Below are 17,415 nucleotides of genomic sequence, written 5' to 3' on the forward strand. Positions count from 1 at the left end.
AGGCTGGTGGGCTATGATCCATGGGGTGGCAAAGAGTCAAACGTGACTGAAGCCATTGAGCACAGTCTTAAAGGGAGGAGTATCAAAGCAGTTATGAACATATTTTTTAAACCACTATAGAGTGCATAAAGAATGTCACGTCTTAAATAAACACATACACAGTGAAAAGTAGTTTAAATAACATTCCCCCACGAGAATTATGTCAAATGCAATTTCCTGAACATGAGGTCATTTCAACCTTAAAAAAATCCATTTTAATACTGTCTTTTGCGCTCTAGTAGTGTCAGTTATAACAAATGTCATTGCATGGTGCTTTTCATATTTTGTTCTAGCTTTCAGGTGGGTATCTGTCATGTCCTGCAGTTGCCAGCAGTTTTGAACACCTTCTGACATTTGAGGAATCTCCTCCATTTTGAGGCCGGCTTCCTAAGGTACAAGCCAGCACTCGGCCTCCAAGATGGAGGTGGTGAGCCGTGGGTGGTGTGTCGGCACCACATAGGTGCCTGGAGACCCTGGCAAGAGTCCAAGTCCATCTCCTTTCAGCAGGGCAGGGCCGGCCTGAGGGATGTTCTGGCTCTGTTCTCCTCTGCAGCCCCTGGGAGGGCCAGGCCTGACGGCCAGCGGGTGGGACAGTGTTTAGGCTAGAATGTACATGCAGGCCACTGATCCCCCACGATGTTCCGTGGCCAAGTGGGTAGGCGGCAATTCCATCCATTCCTTTCCCGGGGAGCTCTCTCAGGGGTGGTCCGTATTATTGACTGGTACTCAGAGAACCAGGGCAACGGGCTGGGCCAAGGCCTCCCAGGGTCATGGCAATGTTCCCGGGGATCACTGGCATCCAGGAGGTGGCAAGGCAATGGGCTTCTCCGTGTGACCCAGTGGGTGAGGAGCCAGTTGGTGATGTGAATGTGTGTGCAGTCTCTCGGTCAAAGACAGCCAGCCTGCACAATCTGGACAAGGGCCTGGCTGCCAGATGGTGGCTCCCTGACGCTCCAGAACGCAGAAGCCTCGGCTCTGTACTGGATTCCAGGTCCTGGGTGGTGGAGAATGGAGCGAAAGCCCTGGAAAAGGAAGCGAAGTGAAAGGACCATCTGCAATCTCTGGTGCACAGGAAGGAAGGAAAGCATTGCAGAACAGTTAAAAACGTAAACATCTAGGTGCACGGGCGGGTCAGGAAGAGAGAGGAGGTCCCCGCACTGCACGGAGGCCGTGTCCGCAGCCAGCCGCGCGGGCGAATCGTGCTGCGCTCCCTGCACTTGGCGGCTCTGTGTCTACCCACGTTGCTACAACATTCCCTGCCCGAGTGACCTGTCGAGGAGAAAAGCGACCCACAGGGACAGGGCGGGGCAGGTGGGCTCCCAGAACTCTGCTGTTGCCCGTGCAACTCACTCCTTGAAGTTTATCCCACCTGGTATAAAACAAACCAACCGCCACTCTCTGGGCGGCGTCGCAGCGCCGCTCCCAAACGCGGTCGGCGGAATCCAGAGGTTCCCTGGGGTGTTTGTTTCCCGAGCCCGCGCACCTCGAAACCGAAAGCAGAGTGCCTGGGCCCGAAGCCCGCCCGAGCGAGCGGCCTGGCCCGCCGCCGCCGCCGCCGCCGCCCGAAACGCGCCGAGCTCGGCTGCATTTGCCTGGGCGGCCGCGGCCGGCCGACAGCAACAGTGAGTTGCGGCGGCAGAAAAAGCAGGCTCCGGCTGGCGGGCAACTGCTGCTCCGGCTGGGGAAAAAAAAAAAAAGGAGCGGCGGCGAAGTGGGAGACGGTGTAGTACGGCTTGTAGGGTGAGCGAGTGAGACACCAGGATGGCCGAGTGGTTAAGGCGTTGGACTTAAGATCCAATGGACGTATGTCCGCGTGGGTTCGAACCCCACTCCTGGTAGTTACGTTTTTCTCACACGAAAAAAAATTTTTTTTTAAAAAAATATATATACATTTTCACTAAGCACACTACGACTTAGACGCAGGAATTCTGTCTCCTAGTTAAGTCCCACAACACGCGGCTCCGCTTCCCACAGGCCAGAGGCAACCCAGCGAGTGGGCCGGGCGCGGGGCTCGGGCGCGGGCGCTGACCCCGGGTCGGGGCGGCGGGGTCGGGTGGGGTGGGCGTCGCAGCCGCTCAACTGCTTCGGGGGTCCAGGCGGGGTCGGGACTCGGGAGGCAGCCGCGCTGCGGGGCTCACTTCCCTCGCTAGCTGGGCAGGAAGGCCGCCTGTGATACGGCAGGCAGCGTAGTTAGAAAAGTGCAGAAAAGTCAAGAATGCCTCCCTGCCGTTTCCTCATTTTTCGCCAAAATTAATTGTGTGCCCAGAATTCTTTCGTTAAATCCATGAAGGCGGATACAGTATACATCACAGCTACAAAATGGACTCTAATCGGTAATCGGCTAAGAATTTTAAAATAAAATACACAGTCTAGGTTTTTTATTTTTTGTCTTTGTTGTTTTAAAAAATACTTTTAAAAAGTGAAAGTAATCTAAAATCTAGAGGGGCGGAGTTGGCAAGTACCGTGAAAATTACTTCCCCCCCACCACAATATCATTTGAGAGTAAGATACCAAATAGATGCTCCAGTACAACCGTTAAAATCAGTAAATTAATATTGATAATTTACTACCATCTAATCCCCAGGCCCCATTTAATCACCAGTCGTCCTTTAAAGTAAAATGCTCCTGTTCTGAATAATGCGTTGCATTTACTGGTCACATTGCCTTAGGCCTCTGCAATCTGAAATAATTCCTCACTGTTTCCTGACTTTCCTGATCTTGAAACTTTTGAAGATTACAAGCTCGCCATTTTGCAGAATATCTCTCGTTGTTTGTCTAATGTTTTCTCGTGATTCGATTCAGGTTATGCTTATAAAGCCCAGGGCTATCCTAGAATGGACGCTGTGTTTGCTTTGTGGCCTCTCAGGTGGTGTGATTTTGGTGTGTCCTGAATTCACCTGATGAGGCTTTTCTGCCAGTTTCCCCGACTATACTTAAGCCTTTGTGATTGACACATATTTTGATGTGAAGTGCATTGAAGCTATGTAAATATCTCATTACTCATTAAACTTTCTGTTTTATTCAATTATTATAGAATCACAAGTTGGGCAAGTATGCATTCATGGTGTCCTATTCTTAATTAATGGTTACAATCTATTTTATTTCTTTTGATGCTGAAAGTGTGCCAGATTTGGCCCCAGTGGGAGTCTAATTCAAACTGACTTTTGACATGCCTTCATTTTTTAGCACGTCCTTACTTCCTAGTCCAAGATGGTCCATGCTTACCTTGTATTGCTCTTGATCCAGACAATGCAGGATCAGACATTTTGAAAAGAAGCTCTGTTTCCTTTAGTAGAGAATGGTAATCAGAAACCAAGATCTCAATAGCAGATGTGCTTCTTGGTTTTGATGTGTTACTGTTCCCAGTGCCTCTCAGTGGACAGAAATAGATATGTGTGTGTGTACACACCTGTATTTATCTATATATCTATTTATATTTAGGAGTTCATACCAATACTCTAATTCTGATACAACACAATAAATTTTGTTCTAGTTTTTCTATCCATATTTGTAATTCCCAAAATTGCCTCTTGGTCCCCTGTCCCAGTATACCATCTACCTTTTTTGGGCCCATCTAATGGATTTAGAATTGAATTGTTCAAGAAGGGAAGAAGAAAAGAAAGAGGGTCTAAACAGGTTAGAAATAAGCATCCTGCCAGCACCTAGAACTGGCTATGAACCAGTCACCCTTGGACCTTTCAGATGTACCGATAAATAAGCCAGCCTTTCCTTCAGTGAGCTTAGATAGTGAGAGACAGATTTTAATTAACCACATTTATGATGAGAAAATATAAATTATACCCAAGATGCTAAAGGAGCAGTGCTGAAAGCCCTCTTTCCCGGAGAGTCAGCTTTAGATGAGAACTGAAGGAAGAGGAGGAGGGTAGAAGTAGAGAAGGGCAGGGAGGAAGAGGGGTACACGTAGGGGAAAACATCTTGAAACCATACTAAGCATGGGGCCTGAAGTCCACTGAAGGATCCAAAACAAGAAGCAACGTGATCAGTGTTGCATTTGAAAGTATCTCTTGTCTATTGATGTGCAAACTCTTGATGTACAAACTCAATGGGTCTCTTTATGCTCAGGACAGGGAGCTTGTTGAATTGGCAGAAAATATTTCTTAGGGAAAAATTGTTTAATGCAGTCAGTAGCCAGTTAGACTGAGCTCTGTGCCTCTCTTTCTCCTTAAAAACTGAGCAAGGAGAGAAACAATATTGACTTGAAGCCTTCCCAGTCTGAACCCAGGGGTTCTTGCTGATTTGTTTTTATTAATATGTTCACGTGCAAAAATGGAACAAAACTTCCAAGAACAGGCAGAGTAGTGTGGAATTGTATACTTTGTTCCTTTAAAAGTATGTTGTATATCAAGCTTCTAGTCAGTAGTAATCAGCTACTGTGCTATAGCAAAGATGGTAAAAGACAGCTAGTATTCTTTCTTGTGCTTGTTAAAATTCTGACAGATCCCTGAGATGCCACGAAAAGGAGTGAAAAGATGTCTGAAAGCTGCTGGTCTGGAAACAAGAGAATTTATTAGATGAATCCTAGGGCACTGTGATTGATCAATATAGTTGGCCCATTTAACTGCAATCTTCACATGGCAATTTAGACGGAATTTTCTGCTTTACTATATCCTTCTCTATGAAATATTCTATCATTGATTTCCTCTGATTAGACGAATTCTCTAAGTGAATTTCAATTTAGTGCGGCAAACTCTAAGACTATGATTCAGTTTAGGAAGTACATATCACAAAGTGACTCAGTAGGAAGAATCCAGGCTTTGGGGTCAGACAGAACGTATCAACGTTCCCAGGTTATCAGACTTCTTTCTTCATTTGCAAATAGGAAAATAATATTTTACTCACATAAAGTGGTTGTGAGGCTGTAATATTCTTCTCATAAAAGTGGGTGTTTTGTAACTGAGTTCACTTCCCTTTTCTGGAGCAATCTTTTGTGGAAAGTACAGTAGAACCCACACTGTGCAAGTAGGAAGGAAGCTTTCCTTGCCTGTATAGACCACTTTGCAGTTTTCCCAAACACTTTTACATTCATATCCTCCTTTGACAGACAATATCATATACGTAGACTAATTGTACTTAGGTGGTGGATACGATTAGACACAATTTCCCTTAATAAATGTAAAGAATAATGTTTTCTTTCACTCAAAATGACATAGATAGAGCTAGGGGATAGCATTAGTTCTTAAAAAATGGAAACTCTCTCCTAAAATGTAACAGAATTTTTACTTTTCCTTGAGAAGCAGACCTGCTATATTTGACTATTTATTTTTTAAAATTCTTAAAATATTTTGAATTTAAGTTTGAATCATTTGTAGGTATACTACACCTAAATTGAGGATGATTTTCCAATGATTATTTTAACAATAAGAAATTAAGTCATTAAATTGAACTATAAATATGAGTGTAGATTTATGAGCATATTTTTAGTTCAGTTCAGTTCAGTTGCTCAATCGTGTCCGACTCTGTGACCCCATGGACTGCAGCACACCAGGCTTTCTGGTCCATCACCAGCTCCTGGAGCTTGCTCAAACTCATGTCCATTGAGTCGGTGATGCCATACTCTAAGTTATTAAAAAATTGATCTTTTTCTATGGGACTTTACATAGAACACAGGAGAAGTGTTGCCAATGTATTTAAATAGTGACATCTACTGGTTCATTTGAGGTAAAAATGTTTGCTAAATTCTGTCTGCTTTATTCTGACTGTAAAATCCAGATAGTTACTCCACAGTTACTGTGTTTAGGAGTACATTAAGGCTATGTGTAATCCAACCAGTAAATTGAACTTTTTCTCTCTCTCTTACTATTATTAAAGATAAAGCTGCCATTGAAGAGAATCTCAAATCACTGACACCATTCACATGAGCTATTATTTTAATTGTATGAATAGGGCTTTTATCTCATCATATCCATCATCTTTGTTTCTTCCAATATAATATTTTTCTTCCAAAACTCACTATGAAGTTGAAGGAAAATAGAGATTTGGATTAGTCCTGTGCTTTACAGAAATCATACCCAATTTGAGAAATCCTGAACAAGAAGTTTTCCCTGGAGAGCTTAATTATGCCCTTTCTTTTACATTTTGCTTTTAAATACAATTGCAGCTATTTCATGAACAAATTGGGCTTCCCTGGTGGGCTCAGTGGTAAAGAATCCACCTGCCAATGCTGAAGACATGGATTCAATCACTATGTCAAGAAGATCCCCAAGAGGAGGAAACACTCTGGTATTCTTGCCTGGAAAATCCCATGGACAGAGGAGCCTGGTTGGCTACAGTCCATGGGGTCACAAAGAGTCAGACATGACGGATTGACTAACTTTTGTTTGCTAATTGTTCAAATGATGTAAATGGTAATGCTCCAAGTTTTAAGGAATGTGTCTAATTATGAAGATGCCATGTAAGAATCAGAAACATAATCCTAGGTCCTTTGCCTCCACCCTACTATTGAAGAGAGGGTCATCATGAACCACCTGGTTCATTTGTGAACCACTTGGTTTCATTTTTATTCATATAGGTTTTGATGTTTCTGAACCACTTATCAGTGCTTGGCAAAGAAGCAGTGATTGCATTGGGTACTTACTAAAGTGAGATGGAAACTGCTTAGCAGAGTATCTCTTCTATACGTGGTATGCACTATATAAAATGCTTGTTGAATAAATGAACAGCCTTGAAGTCCGCTGAGTATATTGCACAGTTCATTCTATTTATTGTACACACACTAATTTTCATTTAGGATATGTGTTTTAAAATGTCCCCCGGATTTTCTTCAGTCAGGCATGTTAAGACACGGAAATGACTGTCATGAAGAAGAATTTTTTACATTCACAGATCCCTAGAAACAAGAACCATGGCATACCACACAGGGCCACCTAGGGAAGAATAGGATCAGGAGGCAGAGGGAACAAGGGGAAAGCAAGGCCAAGAACTTTTATTGTGGTTTTGTTGTTGTTTGGTCACTAAGAGTCCTACTCTTTGCCACCGCATGGACTGTAGCCCGCCAAGCCCTTTGTCCATGGGATTCTCCAGGCAAGAATACTGGAGTGAGTTGCCATTTCCTTCTCCAGGGGATCTTCCCAACCCAGGAATTAAACCCTTGTCTCCTTGGCAGGTAGATTCTTTACCACTGAGTCACCTGGGAAAACTTTCATTTCAGTTTTTACAGGAAGGAATGAGCAAGGCAGAGTAAACAGGCTGAGGATTGGCTGGTTTGAATAATTTCAGCAGGCTCTGGAGTGTTGGGGTTGCCCTGAGTTTTCTGATATTTCTAGGAATTACCTAACCCTCGGGGGAGCAGTCCCTCCCTGGTCAGCAAGGCCCCAGACGCCAGCACATCAAGAATACAAAAGTAAGAAAGTAGAGTTAGTATAAAAGGTCAGACATTGTCACACTTTTTTCCCCTTCTTCCTTCTCCATCTTCACCTAGGGTAGACCCTACTCATTAGAAGAATCTAGATTCAGAAGCCCAAACAGACAAGTACTTAAATATTGGGAGTTTTAAAAATCATTTCTATCTGGATCAGCTATACAATCAGTTCAGTTCAGTTCAGTTCAGTCGCTCAGTTGTGTCCGACTCTTTGTGACCCCACGAATCGCAGCACTCCAGGCCTCCCTGTCCATCACCAACTCCCGGAGTTCACTCAAACTCATGTCCATCGAGTCGGTGATGCCATCTAGCCATCTCATCCTCTGTCGTCCGCTTTTCCTCCTGCCTCCAATCCCTCCCAGCATCAGGGTCTTTTCCAATGAGTCAACTCTTCACATGAGGTGGCCAAAGTACTGGAATTTCAGCTTTAGCATCATTCCTTCCAAAGAACACCCAGGACTGATCTCCTTTAGGATGGACTGGTTGGATCTCCTTGCAGTCCAAGGGACTCTCAAGAGTCTTCTCCAACACCACAGTTCAAAAGCATTAATTCTTCGGCACTCAGCCTTCTTCACAGTCCAACTCTCACATCCATACATGACTACTGGAAAAACCATAGCCTTGACTAGACGGACTTTTGTTGGCAAAGTAATGTCTCTGCTTTTTAATATGCTATCTAGGTTGGTCATAACTTTCCTTCCAAGGAGGAAGCGTCTTTGAATTTCATGGCTGCAATCACCATCTGCAGTTATTTTGGAGCCCCCCAAAATAAAGTCAGCCACTGTTTCCACTGTTTCCCCATCTATTTCCCATGAAGTGATGGGACCAGATGCCATGATCTTCGTTTTCTGAATGTTGAGCTTTAAGCCAACTTTTTCACTCTCCTCTTTCACTTTCATCAAGAGGCTTTTTAGTTCCTCCTCACTTTCTGCCATAAGGATGATGTCATCTGCATTTCTGGGGTTATTGATATTTCTCCCGGCGATCTTGATTCTAGCTTGTGCTTCTTCCAGCCCAGCGTTTCTCATGATGTACTCTGCATATAAGTTAAATAAGCAGGGTGACAATATACTGCCTTGACGTACTCCTTTTCCTATTTGGAACCAGTCTGTTGGTCCATGTCCAGTTTTAACTGTTGCTTCCTGACCTGCATATAGGTTTCTCAAGAGGCAGGTCAGGTGGTCTGGTATTTCCATCTCTTTCAGAATTTTCCACAGTTTTTTGTGAAGCACACAGTCAAAGGCTTTGGCATAGTCAATAAAGCAGAAATAGATGTTTTTCTGGAACTCTCTTACTTTTTCGATGATCCATCGGATGTTGGCAATTTGATCTGTGGTTCCTCTGCCTTTTCTAAAACCAGCTTGAACATCTGTGCAGTTCAAGTCTCAGATGTATTGTTGGGTTTAGATTGTGTTTTCAGTCATTTTCTTCATTACTATAGAATAATGAGGCTAGCAGTTACTGAATGAGTTAACTTTTAAAATAGCATTGGAAAGATGGATTACTAAAAGGAGTGTTGCATATTTGTCTCAATTCCACAGTCTTCTTTATATATAAATGTAAGAATATATATATTTGTGAAATATGCAACATAGGTCCTAAGTGGCAACATAGCAGTGTGATTAGGAGGAAGATGGCCCATTTAGTTTCAGGTGTGTATACCATTAAACTTTGACATATGTATGCACTATGAAGTTATCTCCACCACAAGTGTAGTTACCATTGACCGCCATACAGTTGACCTCCTTATTCATTTCACCCATCCCCCTTCCCGCCTCCTTGCTGATAACCCTAAGCTGATCTCTGCATCTGAATTTGTCTGTTTATTTTGTTTGTTCTTTGTCTCCACATATACGTGAAATCATACAGTATTTGTCTTTCTTCTGACATTTCACTTAGCATAATATCTCCAAAGTTCATCCATGTTGTTGCAAAGGGTAGAATTTTGTTCTTTTTTTAAAATGGCTGAAAATAGTCCATTGTATTTATAGATATGGATACCATAGCTTCTTTATCCATCCATCATGGAAAATTAAGTTGTTTCCATATTTTGGCTGTTGTAAAAATTGCTACAATGAATATACAGTTGCATACATCATTTTTAATTAGTGTTTTTGTGTTCTTTGGATAAATACCCAGCATGGAATTGTGAAACCTGTATGTGGGTCAAAAAGCAACAGTTAGAACTCTGTATGGAACAACTGACTGGTTCAGGATTGAGAAAGGAGTATGACAAGGCTGTTTATTGTCACCCTGTTTATTTAACTTATAAGCAGAGCACATCATGCAAAATGCCGGACTGAATTGAGTTACAAGCTAGAATCAAAATTGCAGGGAGAAATATCAAGAACCTTAGATATGCAGATGATACCGCTCTAATGGCAGAAAGCGAAGAGAAACTAAAGAGCCTCTTGATGAGGGTGAAGGAAGAGAGTGAAAGAGATGGCTTAAACATTTAAAGAACTAAGATCATGGCATCCGGCCCCATCACTTCATAGCACACAGAAGGGGAAAAGATGAAAACAGTGACAATTTTCCTCTTCTTGGGCTCTCAAATATCTGTGGATGGTGACTGCAGCCATGAAATTAGAAAATAATTCCTTCTTGGCAGGAAAACTATGACAAACCTAGACTGTGTTAAAAGGCAAAGACATCACTTTGCCGACAAAGATCCATATAGTCAAGACTATGGTCTTTCCAGTAGTCATGTACAGATGTGAGAGCTAGACAGTAAAGGCAGGGCACTGAAGAACTGATGCTTTCGAACTGTGGTGCTGGAGAAGACTCTTGAGAGTCCCTTGAAAAGCAAGGAGGTCAAACCAGTCAATCTTAAAGGAAATCAACGCTGAATACTCCTTGGAAGGACTGAGGCTGAAGCTCCAAAACTTTGGCCACCTGATGTGAATAGCTGACTCATTGGAAAAAGCCCTGATGCTGGGAAAGATTGAAGGCAGAGGAGAAAAGGGTAACAGAGGATGAGACGGTTGGATGGCATCACTGATTCAATGGACATGAAGTTAGGGCAAACTCCAAGAGACGGAGGGACAGGGAAGCCTGCTGTGCTGCAGTCCATGGGATGGTGAAGAGTCAGACTTGGTGACTGAACAACAACAACGCAACAACAGTTCTATTTTTAATTTTTTGACGTATCTCCATGCTGTTTTCTATCATGTCCACAGCAGTTTACAGTTCCACCAATAGTGTTCGAGGGCTCCCTTTTCTCCACATCCTCTCCAAGATTTGCTGTTTCTGGTCTTTTCTATAATAGCCATTCTAACAGGTGTGAGGTGATTTCTCATTTGATTTTGATTTTGATTTCCCTAACAATTAGTGATGTTGAGCCTCTTTTCTTGTACCTATGTCTTCTTTAGAAAAATGTTTATTCAGATCCTCTTCCCTTTTTAAAATCAAGTTGTTTGGGGTTTGTTGTTGCTGTTGAGTTACGCAAGGTCTTTGTATAATTTGGATATTAAACCCTTATTAGGTATATGATTTGCAAATATTTTCTCCCATTCAGTAGGTTGCCTTTTCATCTTGATAATGGTTTCCTTTGCTATGCAGAAACACTTTAATTTGATGTAGTCCCATTTATTTATTTTTGGTTTTGTTTCCCTTGCCTGGGTAATCAGATCCAAGTTTTTTATTACTGTTTCATTCTGCTTACTTGTAATTGGTCTGTTCAGATTTTCTATTTCTTTACAATTCAGTATTAGGTTGTATATTTCTAGGAATTTATCCATCTCTTCTAGATTGTTCAATTTGATGACATAGAATTGTTCATAATGGTCTCTTATGATCCTTTGTGTTTCTTCCGTTTCAGTTTGTAACTTCTTTTTCACTTCTGATTTTATTTATTTGAGTCCTCACTCATTTTCTGGGTGAGTCTAGCTTAAGGTTTGTTGATTTTGTTTATCTTTTCAAAGAATCACCTCTTAGTTTCATTGATCTTTTCTGTTGCTTTCTTAGTCTCTACTTAATTTATTTCGGAGCTTTCCGTATTGATTTTCTGTCTAGTTGAACTTTCTGTTGATGTAAGTGGGGTGTTAAGGTTCCATGCTGCTGTTGTATTGCTTTCATTTTTTTCCCCTTTAAGCCCATTAATATTTACTTTATGTATGTTGGGCTCATCTGTTGGGGTCATGTACAGTTATAAATATTATATCTCCTTGCTAGATTGACCTGTTTATTATGATGTAATGCCCTTATTCATCTTTTATTACAGTCTCTATTTTAAAATTTATTTTGTCTGATATGAGTTATAGCTACTTCAGCTTTCTTTGCATCTTCATACACTTGAATATATTTTTCCATTCCTTCACTTTCAGTCATCTCTCACTCACTTCTGAAGTGAGTCTGTTATACACAGCACATGAATGGGTCTTGGTCTTTCAGTCCATTCAGCCATTATATATTTTGATTGTCAAATATGGTCCATTTTCATAAAGGTCTTATTGATACATTTGTTAATTTTGTTGTTTTCTGACTGTTTTTGTACTTCCTCTCTGTTCTTTCTTCTCCTTCTCTCTTCCCTTGTGTTTTGATGCTTTCCTTTAGTGTTATGTTTTGATTCCTTTCTCATTTTCTTTCGGTTATTTGCTATATAGGTTTTTTACTTGTGGTTACTATGAGGTTCACACAGTGGCCTGTTTGTTTAAGTTGGTAACAACTTTAATTTGAATACTTTCCAAAGCTTTATCTTTTCACCCTCTGTAATGTGAATGTTGCTCTTCTTGTTGTCCCAAGGTCTATTAAAGTACATTTGCTTTTCTTAATTCTTTTTAAATTTGCTGCTCTGTTTGAGTGAGTTCTTTTGCTTTGTCTTCCATCTCAATGATTTGTTCTTCTGCCTTATCCGGTCTGTTATTGAACCTCTTTAATGTATTTTTCAATTCAGTTATAACTTTTGTTTCGAATTTGCTTATGTCTTTATCCCTTTGTTGAAGTTCTCACCGTGTTCATCCATCCTGAGTTCATTGATCATTTTTATGACCACTACTTTGAACTCTTTATTAGTTAGTTTCAGTTTAGTCATTCAGTCGTGTCCAGCTGTTTGCGACCCCATAGACTGCAGCACGCCAGGCTTCCCTGGCCATCACCAACTGCCAGAGCTTGCTCAGAATCATGTCCATGAAGTCGGTGATGCCCTCCAACCATCTCATTCTCTGTCATCCCTGGCCCCTTGCCATTGCAAGAAAAATCAGTTAGTTTGCTTATCCCTGTTTCATTTAGTTCTTTTTTCTGAGTTTTTTGTCTTGTTCTTTTGATTGGAATATATTCTTTTTGTCTCCTTATTTTGCCTAATTTTTTGTATTTGTTTTTCTATAAGAAGCAAATCAGCTCTCCTGGTCTTGAAGGAGATGTTCTGTGGGGCTCAGAGTCAAAACTCTGCCTAGCCACAAGAGCAGGAGCTCAAGAGGTATCCTGAATATGGGCTACACACACTTTCTTGTTGTGTCAGGATTGTGGCTACTGTTGTGGCATGCTGGTGGGCTGGACTGGACCTGGACTGGCTGCAGGGCCTGGCCATGGCCATTCCAAGTTTTAATCCCATCTCCACATTTTATTATTAATAGCTGTGTGACTTTAGGAGATGCAAGCTTGATCTCTGGGTCAAGAAGATCCCCTGGAGGAGGGCATGGCAACCCACTCCAGTATTCTTGCCTGGAGAATCCCTCAGTCAGAGGAACCTGGTAGGCTGCAGTCTATGGTGTCACAAAGAATCAGACATGACTAAAGCAACTTAGCATGTGTGACTTTAGACTAATTATTTAACATTTCCAAGACTTTGATTTCTCACAAGTAAAATGGGTGATAACAAAGGTACCTATCAAACAGCTTGTTGTGAGAATTAAGTCAATGTTGATAAAGTGCTTAGAAAGTAGTGGCATGTAGAATGACCAAGAGATTAATCTATTGCTATACTTTGTGACAAAGGTCTGTATAGTCAAAGCTATGGTTTTCCCCGTAGTCATGTATGGATGTGAGAGTTGGACTATAAAGAAAGCTGAGCAATGAAGAATTGATGCTTTTGAACTGTGGTGTTGGAGAAGACTCTTGGGGGTCCCTTGGAGTGCAAGGAGATCAAACCAGTCACTCCTAGAGGAGACCAGTCCTGAATGTTCATTGGAAGGAATGATGCTGAAGCTGAAGCTCCAATACCTTGGCCACCTGATGTGAAGAACTGACTCACTGGAAAAAACCCTGATGCTGGGAAAGATTGAAGGCAGGACGAGAAGGGGACAACAGAGGATAAGATGGTTGAATGGCATCAGTGACTCAGTGGAGAGGAGTTTGAGTAAGCTCCAGGAGTTGGTGATGGACAGGGAAGCCTGGCATACTGCAGTCCATGGGGTGACAAAGAGTCAGACATGACTGAGTGACTGAACTGACTGACTGATACTTTGTGATTCTTATAAAATGTTCCTATTTTGTAAGGTACATTTACAAAATCCAGTATGAGAACAGATTTGTTAAAATGGTAAAAGTTGTTCATGGAAATTATTCTGCTGTAGGAGATACATTATATTTGCCATAGAAACTGCAACAAAAGACACAGTTTTAAAAAACATGAATATTCGAAAGAAGGACTTAGATTTCATTCTTCTGATTTGTTCATTAAACTTAATTTTTCCATTTAAAAGTCTTTAAATGTTAATATTCCATAATCAACATTCTGTTTATAAAAAAACTTCTAAAGTCCTTTAATAATTTGTATCTTAAAAAATAGCACAGAATTCTAAACTCTAAGTTTTCAAATTCATTATAAGTGAACTTATTGTTTTCCTTTGGGTGTTACACCCACTGGGTTAGTCACAAATAGCTATATTAAGGATGTTGTTCACATTTTTTTAAACACTAGCAATTCTGACCCACCCAGTTTAGCTTCAATTTTAAGAGCAACCTGACAAATTTTTTTTAATTTCACATAAGAAAAATAAGAAATGCCTGTCACTGGAACATATGCAAAACAATATATAATGTAATGCTTTTAAGTATGGGAAAGTGCTTCTTACACTATAGACTGGCATTGAAGTCTATTATTATGCAGGAGAACTCTTTTATAGTGATTCAGTGGAATGCCTAATTTTATTAGTGCATTACAAAGAACAGGGAAAAGTATGTGCATGTATGCTAAGTCCCTTCAATCCTGTCTGACTCTTTGAATCTGACTCTTTGTGACCCTATGGACTGTAGCCCGTCAGGCTCCTCATGGGTATTCTCTAGGCGAGAACGGGTTGCCATGCCTTCCTCCAGGGGATCTTCTCTACCTAGGGATGGAACCTCTGTCTCCCAAGTCTCCTGCAGTGCAGGCAGATTCTTTACTGCTGAGCCACTGGGAAGCCCTGGAAAAGTATACAGTTCAGTTCAGTCACTCAGTCATGTCCGTTTCTTTGCGACCCCATGGACTGCAGCACACCAGGCTTCCCTGTCCATCACCAACTCCCGGAGCTTGCTCAAACTCATGTCCATCGAGTTGGTGATGCCATCCAACCATCTCATCCTCTATCGTCCCCTTCTTCTCTTGCCGTCAATCTTTCCAAGCATCAGGGTCTTTTCCAACGAGTCAGTTTTTAGCATCAGGTGGCCAAAGTATTGGAGCTTCAATATCAGTCCTTTCAATGAATATTCAGGATTGATTTCCCTCAGGAGTGACTGGTTTGATTTCCTTGTAGTCCAAGGAACTTTCAAGAGTCTTCTCCAATACCACAATTCAAAAGCATCAACTCTTTGGCACTCAGCTTTCTTTATAGTCCAACTCTCACATCCATACATGACTACTGGAAAAACCATAGCTTTGACTAGATAGACTTTTTTTTGGCAAACTAATGTCTCTGCTTTTTAATATGCTGTCTAGGTTGGTTGTAGCTTTTCTTCCAAGGAGTAAGCGTCTTTTAATTTCATGGCTGCAGTCAACCTCTGCAGTGATTTTGGAGCCCCCCCAAATAAAGTCTGTCCCTGTTTCTATTGTTTCCCCATCTGTTTGCCATGAAGAGGTGGGACTGGATGCCATGATCTTAGTTTTTTGAATTTTGAGTTTTAAGCCAACTTTTTCAGTCTCATCAAGAGGCTCTTTAGTTCTTCTCTTTCTGCCATAAGGGTGGTTTCATCTGCATGTCTGAGGTTATTGATATTTCTCCCTACAATCTTGATTCCAGCTTGTGCTTCATCCAGCCCGGCATTTCACATGATGTACTCTGGATGTAAGTTAAATAAGCAGGGTGACAATATACAGCCTTGACGTACCCCTTTCCCAATTTGGATAAGTATACATAGAATGAAATTTTACAGTGGCCTAAAAAATTGAAATTACCACAGCAATATACTAATTGAATCTGTTAGTCAATTTCTTTCATGCTGATTTTGGTCTCCTATGAGTAATTCTTGGAGAAGGCAATGGCACCCCACTCCAGTCCTCTTGCCTGGAAAATCCCATGGATGGAGGAGCTTGGTGGGCTGCAGTCCATGGGGTCGCTACGAGTCAGACATGACTGAGTGACTTCACTTTCACACATTGGAGAAGGAAATGGCAACCCACTCCAGTGTTCTTGCCTGGAGAATCCCAAGGACGCGGAAGCCTGGTGGGCTGCCCTCTATGGGGTCGCACAGAGTCGACCACGACTGAAGCGACTTAGCAGCAGGAGCAGCAGCATGAGTAATTCTCAGACTAAAGTGAAATGGGGGTGAATTTGGATAATTCTGAATGGAGAAGCCCCCTAGGTGAATCTGGGATGAAGAGGATCCCTTCCATTGGATTTCTCTATTTTGTTTCTACATCTCAGTACCATGAGTCAGCCCACTGCCTGCTTATAGAACACACAGCTACTGCTGCCTTTTGCCCATATTTTCAAATATCTAGGAAACCCTTGTGGCAAAATATGAGAACTGGGCAACCTCTAGTTTCAACAGGGTAAGTCATTCATTCTGTAAGTATTTTTAAAATAAGTTTATTTTTTTGTTTTTGGCTGTGCTGGGTCTTTGTTGCTGCACAGGGTTTTCTCTAGCTGGGGTGAGTGGGGGCTACTCTCTTGTTGCGGTGCCCAAGCTCCTCACTACGGTGGCTTCTCTTGTGGTGGATCACATGCTCTAGGATTCAGCTCTCGAAGGCTCTAGAACACAAGCTCAGTAGCTGTGGTGCTCAGGCTTAGTTGCTCCCTGTGGGATCTTCCCGAATCAGGGATCGAACCCGTGTCTCCTGCACTGGCAGGTGGATTCTTTACCATTGTGCCACCAAGGAGGTCCTCTGTGAGTATTTTTTAAGTGACTGGAATGAGCGATGCTATGCTGGCTGCTGAGATACAGCAATGAATAAGAAAGACCAAGTCCTGTCAATAGAGCTTACATTTTATTAGGGAACGCAAGTGTTAAACAACTACTTGCAGCATTAACTTTTTCATCGTCACAATGTCTTTCTTGAACCACAGGACACAGTTCGGAGTAGAAGAGAAGCAGAGACCTTTCAGAGAGCAGATGGAATGTGAGTGATGCCATAACCATCTGCGCATCGTCACTGGGAGACAGCCTGGATTCAGCCTGCAGAAAGAAAGAGGAAAAGAAAGAGAGAGAGAGAGGGAGGGGAAAGAAAGAGGGACAGAGGAGGGGAGGAAGGATAGAAAGGGAGAGAGAAACAGAGAGAGGAAGGAAAGGAGGAAGGAAGATAAGGGCATGACCTCACTTGACTTCTTTAAAAAAAATTTTTTTTAAAAAATAATTGTATTTGCTTTTGGGTGGACTGGGTCTTCAGTGCTTTGTGCCAGCTTTCTTTATTTGTGGTGAGCAGGGGCTGCTCTTCGTTGTGGTGTGTGAGCTTCTCATTGTGGTGGCTCCTCTTGTTGCAGAACGTGGGCTCCAGGGCCCCAGGGCTTTCAGTAGTTGCAGTGCATGGGCTAAGTAGTTGTGGCGAGTGGACTTAGTTGATCCGCCACATGTGGAATCTTCCGGAACCAGGGATCGAACCCACGTCCCCTGCTCTGGCATGTGAATTCTTATCCACTGTGCCA

The 17,415-nt window shown here is 42.1% G+C and overlaps 1 non-coding gene across 1 annotated transcript; it reads left to right on the forward strand.

The window, feature by feature from the left end:
- The first annotated feature begins 1,794 nt into the window (after nt 1–1,794).
- Nucleotides 1,795–1,877, forward strand: TRNAL-UAA (transfer RNA leucine (anticodon UAA)). The gene has a single exon. It is a non-coding gene; the product is annotated as a tRNA-Leu (tRNA).
- The last annotated feature ends 15,538 nt before the right edge of the window (nt 1,878–17,415 follow it).

Source organism: Capricornis sumatraensis, chromosome 13 (genome assembly GCF_032405125.1).
Source record: "Capricornis sumatraensis isolate serow.1 chromosome 13, serow.2, whole genome shotgun sequence".
NCBI lineage: Eukaryota > Metazoa > Chordata > Mammalia > Artiodactyla > Bovidae > Capricornis > Capricornis sumatraensis.